The following is a 7147-nucleotide window of genomic DNA, read 5'->3' on the forward strand; positions in this document are numbered from 1 at the left end:
GCCCCTCGTTTAGCTCTTTGATCCTCTCCCATTATGCCTCCCTTCCCATCACAACGAGCGACTGAGCTTGGCAAAGCTGTGCTGGAATGTTGGATAGATAGCAGGAAACAGAGAGAGAGAAGAGGAGGGAAAAACACACAGCGCTCCCATCAGAGGCTCGTCTATTAACAGATGTTTCGTACTGTTTTTCCATTTGTGTCTCTCCGTGAGCTTTTACACCTGTCACAGCCAGTCAGACAGAGACACACAGGACAAGATAGAGAAGACAGTTCCTCTCAAACACCACAGAGATCTGCCAAACCCTTCATCTGTGCTCCATCACTCTGTGCAGGCTTTCACTCAGGTTGTGGTGAGGAGCAAGGTTTTGATTCCCTCGAGGCACAACTGGGCATGAGAGCTCGGTGGTTAATATCACCTCAACTCGTGGTTTAAATCCCAGCCCCCGCTTTTTTTCTGTTTCCTCCCACTGCTCAAAGACATGCGAGGCAGGTGGATGACACTGAGGAGCTTATTTGGGCGAATCAGTGGTGCACGGAGCAAAGCGTGTACGTTTACAAAAGACGACTACATTGTTAGTGGGTGTAGTACACATCTCATTACCTCTTTTACTATTTGTTAAAAGTCTGTTCTGTGCTACGGTTCGCTAAACCCTGCAGGTTCAGGAGTCATGAGTCAAAAGTCGTCATAAAAAGAAACTCAATCACAAGTAAATATATAAATCATCTGGTTACTGTCACTCCTGTCACGGAGTCCTAATTTTCATAGGCCATTTCCACCTCAGGAACTTTCCCAAGGTGCTTTTTGGGGAACTCGGGAACTTAACCTGGTTTCCACCAAAGGAACCATGGTTTATTTAGTTCTTACCGCCTAAAATTCCCTGCTCGGGGTTAGTGCTGTCTGATGTCCAGGAAAATCTGGGGTGCGATGCTGACGGGTCAAGTATGCGGGTGTTTTTCTGCAGCGTTTTATAGCACATTAGAAGTGATGGTTTACCACACTTTAAGCTTTTACCCTCAGGGAGGTGCTATAGATACTGTAAGGAAGAGCTACAAAAAATGTGTACAAGTCCTTGTCAAATGCAATTAGGATGATGAATGAATGCATACCCCTACTCTGAATTTCACAAAAATCTAGCCCTTCTCTGATTTTTATTTTTACTGTATTTATGTGTTTGTTGCTTCTCTGTCTTCACTGTTTGTCCTGTATTATCAGTTGTCTTGTTTTTAATGCTATGTGGTGAAGATCATTTTCCATGATGTGGACAGTAAAGTTTCTAACTAACTAAAATAATCAGAAGAAATTTGACAACTGATTGAGCGACCTTTAGACTGCTGTGGAAACGCAGCCACCAATGCGCTAAAGGAACCTTTTAGTTCCTGGGATACTTCCAGTTGCCTGGGAATACTGGCAGGTATATTTCTCACAACTTCTCACAGTTTTGAGCAGTTCCAACATCCTCAAAGACTCATCTATCCTGCCAGAACCATAAATATTCAGTCCAGATTTTATCCAGTTTCCCAATGTGACTTCATTCCTCCAGGTGGAAACCAGGGGGAGGGTGACATCTATTTGGTTTTCTTTTTCTTACTGTGAATTTTTTTGTCAGATTTATTTATCTACATTTATCGTATTTCCTATTATCAGTTATTTGTGCATGATAAGGTGTTCATATTTTGGGTGGTAAAACAGTAGTAATGCACAAACTGAGGCAAGGACAGCCTAATCTTGAAAATATTCAATAATTTGTAGGCCAAGAGCACCTTGCTCTCTCGACATATTCTGATCAGACAAGCAATGCCAGTGCAAAAACACCAAAACGCTTTCCGACACTCCTGCACCGCTTCATTATTCTGCTGTGCCTCTTCGCCCACTTAAGTGCAGTTAAGTTCACTGAGACTCACCAAAATACTCAAAACAAGAAATAAAAGGTGAGAAAAAAAGGTTTTCCCCTCGCCTGAAGCAGAGTAATGGCAGACAAGGGATCCAAGCTAAATTGGCTAATTATGACGAAGAAACAAATCAGTTACGAGATAAATTACAGTCTTTTAACAGCTTTGACTGTTTGACCAAAACAGTAAGTAGTAGTCTGTAATGAGATGAGGTAGGTGTAGTGGAGGTGTGTCTGCGGGTGTATATTGTGTGTGTCAGTTGGGGGTGTGCGGAGCGGATACAAGCTGCAGACAATTAACAGAAACATAAATATCTCGCTGTGCTTAAGCAAGCCATTAATCAGATATAAATAGAGCGAAGGAGCCCTTTGTGATTAACGAGGTGAGACTCGCTGCTAATTACTGTTTCCCTCTCCTCTGGTAATTAGGTTGGCGCGTTGAATGGGGATGAACGAGAGTGCCCTGACCCCGTTTCCACCCCCCACACCCTGCCATTGTTCTGCTTTGCTCTCTGCTCTTGTATGTGATTGTAGTGGGATGTGGGTGTGTTTGTATGTGGTGTTCCTGTCTCTCTTCTTCCCTTTGTCTTTCTCTCATGTCAGGCTTGTTTGATATATGATGGACAGGTGTGATCATCAGCCAGTCATAACTCTGGATCGTGGTCCTGCTTACAAGGATTGGCTCTTGTTGGGTGAAGCTTCTTCTGTGGTTAGTTGTTACATGTCCAGGTGAGGTCATCACTGACGTGGACGCCCAGGAATTTAAAGTTGTTGACCCTCTCCCCCTCAGACTCACGGGCTGGCGGCGGTTCCTCATGTCCACCATTATCTCCTTGGTCACCAGGCTTGCCACCTCTCTCCTGTACGCTGTTTCATCGCCCCCAGTCATCAGACCAATGACTGTGGTGTCCTCAGCAAATTTCAGGATAGTGTTGTCCTTGTGCGTGGCGTCACAGTCGTAGCTGAATAGTGTGCAGAGCATGGGGCTGAGAACACATCCTTGTGGGGTGCCAGTGTTCATTATCACGTTGTTTGAGGTTGGATTTCTAATTCGGTCTGCCAGTGATGAAATCTAACACTAGCCAGTCGCAGAGTGCAGGGTTCAGGCCAAGGTTGTACAGTTTGTTTCTGAGATTGTGTGGGAGGACTGTATTAAAGGCTGAGCTGTAATCAGTGAAGAGCATTTTGAGGTAAGAATCTTTGTGTTCCAGGTAGGAGAGGGATACATACTGAATGTGTGGAGCTGCAGAGATGGTGTCTTCGGTGGGTCTGCTGGGGCGGTACTCATACTGCAGGGGTGACCAGTGACTCAGGTGTATTACCCTGGATGTGGGCCAGAACCACTCTCTCAAAGCACTTCATTATGATTGGAGTGAGTGCCTGTAGTCGTTCAGATAAATGACTGGGCTCCTTTTGGGGAATGGGATGATGGTGGTGGTTTTAAAGCAGGCCTGTGCAAGGGACAGGCTAAAGATGGAGGTGAAAACATCAGCAGGTTCTGTAGCAGATGTCTCGAGGGCTTGCAGGGGTTGACTCTCCTCAGGACTTTATGTACAACAGCCGATGAGACAGTTAGTGGGGGTTCTTGCATGTTCTGAGTGTGAGAGCCTCCTCTGTGTTTCACCGTTGGAGGTGGTGATGGTGTCAAAGTGGGGATAGAATTTATGAAGCTGTTCAGGTAGGGAGATGGTTGTTTATTTCCGTGCCCTAATAGTCTGTGATCTGTACATCTGGCATTAGCAGGAGAGTTGTAGCCTTCCAGCTCCCGTCCTCTCTAATTCTTTTACACTGTCTATACTTTGCTGTTTTGTATTTCACCTCATTGCCTGACCTAAACACAAGATGCGTGTGTCGTACTCTACTGTGAAGCTTGGCAGAGCTTCAGGTTTGGAAACTTTCTGACCTGTGGGGTGGGTACCATAATGTCAATGCAGGTACTGATGTAACCTGTCACACATTCAACGTACTCCTCCACATTTATAGAAGGATCCTCTTGTGTAGCTGCAGCTTTAGACACATCCCAGTCCTTGTGTACAAACCAGTCCTGCATAATACTCTCAGTATGTGGGGACCACATTTTGACTTGTTTACTGACTGGGGAAGTCTGCTTGACTCTTTTTCTGGAGACTGGGTGCAGGAAGAGAGAGATTTAGTCTGAGATTCCAAAGTGGCTGCAGGGGGGCAGCTTTGTAGTCATCCCGGAGGTTGCTGTATACATGATCCAGGGGATTCTGGGGATATTCACATGCTGGTAATATTATGTTAGCACAATCTCATAGACTGCAGTGGTTCAAGTCTCCCACAACAATGAAAATGCCATCAGGGTGTGCGGTTTCCTCAGCGCTGATGACAGATCTTCTATGTAAAACTATCATTTCAATTAAAGCTTCTCTGCTGCATATCATAAAATGATTACTTTCCTCAGCTTCTTTATTATTTATTAGCTGACATGTATGGATACCAATGTTTTTGCAATGAATTAACATCGGACAATATTTCGGCCTGGCTAATTTTTCAGTCAGGCTCTAATCTGCATCCTTGTTTAATTATCAATTGCTTTCTTCTATTAGCCTGATTTGATATCTCTTCATGTCCATTGTCTTTCTTGCCCTCCAGCTGTCAGAATCGTGTTCAGCTTAATAGAGATTTGCATGATACAACACATGGAGGAGGCAGGCCTGGAGTCTCAGCAGGACCCGGCAGAACCAAAGGATGCTGGATTTATTTGTAATTCTGCAAGACATGACATGATTTGTCATCGTCAGATTTATTTAAATAACGTGGATTACTAGCTTACCTTCTTAAAAGTATGGCTACTTTGGCCTTAGATCCCAAGTAGCCTAACACATCCAAATAAGGTATTGGGCATGTGGTTAGATGCTGTAAGTTGAATAGTCATCTTCACAGTGGCTTCCACCTCACTTAGTGCCTTGCCACTGTTTTCTAGGCTTCAGTGTAGTGTTTTTAAACCCAAAGAAAAGATGAAGAAATAAATCAGAGTCTATCCATTTAGGTTTAACTAGCCAGAGTCTGTTCTGTCTGCAGATAAATTAGACCAGTGAGATTGTTCTGCCCTCCTGAAATGTTTGCTGCCACTCCACAGGGATTTCACCTTATGAGTTTAGTGAAATGACACCTCTGATGGATGTGCATTACAGCTGTGTCAACACTTCTCCTCTTGGCCCCAGCCTGTGACTACCAACAGGCTAACGTCAACACTGCTCCCTGTCACACACACACACACACACACACACACACACACACACACACACACACACACACACACACACACACACACACACACACACACACTGAGCCCTGGTGATATATAAGTGTAATCCATTACTACACACTTCTACCAATTGTCTTCAGTTGGAAGTGGCTGCTTTGACCTTTTTATGGGAAATGAAAATAAGTGGAGGCACAGAACAGCCGATATTGGATCCCGTTGTTAATTAATGTGTGTATTATCCGGGTGGATGAAGCCAGGGGGAGGAAGTTAATTGAATTACAGTCAGTGAGTTGGATAATGCACTGTTGTAATTGTTCGACTGTATAAGACAGTGCTCGCATTAGGGAGACGAAAGGCGGGCCTGATTTGCTCCTAGAGAATGGTAAGAAATTACTTGTTTGGTTTTGGGGGTGTGAGGCATGAATGGCTTTCTAATTTAACCCTTGGGATGGCACACTGTAAACATATGCACTGCTAAAGCCTGTCTATGTACTTGTTATTTACTTACTGCACTTTTACAGCACATAGGCAAACTAACATATCACACGATCCCATCTCACAGTGGTTTTCAGTGAGTGATAGATCTAACAAATTATGTTTTGTCTGACATCAGGCTCGAGCCCCCTAGAGCTCACCTAGTCACTTGAATTGATGCCATAGGTCCTTTATTTAGGCTTTACTTTTTACATCCAGGCTGTAAAACCAAATTTGGTCCTTTACAAAGGAAAACTGGCCAAGAGCTCAATGTCGCAAAGCCTATTTCAATGTGATGTTTTCTTCAGTAAATTCAGTATTTTATTTGCTTTGAATAGGGGGGGTTCAATACACGGCATATTAATAAGCTGCCTTTATTTTAAATATAGAAATCTCTGTTAATAAGCATTAATATCACAAATAATAAATGTCGAATAGGATTATTTTTGTACGCTGTGGTGAGTTTCCTGCCAGGTCTGGGGACCTGTGCGCATAATAATCTCTTTCTGTAGGTTGTACTGCCATCTTGTGGTCATGACTGGTTACAACTCGGCAAACAACTTGTCCTCAAAACATTAGCTTTTTCAGTCCTAGGCCAGGTGATTCTGATGAAAACGGTATTCTCAGACACAAAGAAACTTCATAGCAACATTTTGGCACCATTAAATATCTGAACCTGTTATTTTGTCACATGCACTGCACCCATATCTACAGTAAAACAGTGGTCTGGTGCATTGCTATGCAGGGGCACTGATACACCAGCGCTCTATTATGGTGTCATATAACAAACCATATGACATTCAACTGGTATATCTGTTTTAGAAAGACAGACTTTGTTCATATTAAAAAGAAACTATGGATACATACATTATTTATGCATTTTCACGTATTTTCTTACCATACAAAAGTACATAAACTGCAAAGCTTGTACTCTGATATATAGTAGCAGATGTACCGAACAAGTGAAAAAAGCTAATAATTGAAACAACAGCACAAGGAGGTAGGCCTACACACAGCCACAGAGAGACATTTAAACACCTGGACAGAAACCAGCTAGCAAAGAGACGGACAGGCATTGGGTGTATTTGACTCACGTTTTATGATGTTTAAACCCATTCTTCTTTTTTTCATTAAGTTCCGTGTGATAACGTCCCACTGCATGTTTTGTTTTTATGGTCACTTACTTCCTTTGATTGTTGACAAAACTCCTCATCTCCTCTGACATTGCTTCCAGCAAAACATGGTAGCTTAGCAGATTAGCAATTATGTTGACACTCTATTGTTGTGAGGTCATTTACTACTCGTGTCGCAATTCCAGAGACATGTTCAGTACAGCCTACGTGACGTCACCCATAGGTTTCTGAAGAGCAGTTTAAAGTTCAGAGTGGGCCGCTCCGTTATCAAAAATTGTGAAATCTTTTAAATAAAATTCAAGAAAGGGCTACTTTGGTTAAAATTCATACATTTGATTTACCAATTATGTTTGATGTTTAAGAAATTTGTTTGTCCCTGAACTTTCTGTTAAAACACCAAAAGAGACACAAGATGAAAGA

The sequence above is a fragment of the Seriola aureovittata genome, chromosome 22, assembly GCF_021018895.1.
Source record: "Seriola aureovittata isolate HTS-2021-v1 ecotype China chromosome 22, ASM2101889v1, whole genome shotgun sequence".
Classification (NCBI taxonomy): domain Eukaryota; kingdom Metazoa; phylum Chordata; class Actinopteri; order Carangiformes; family Carangidae; genus Seriola; species Seriola aureovittata.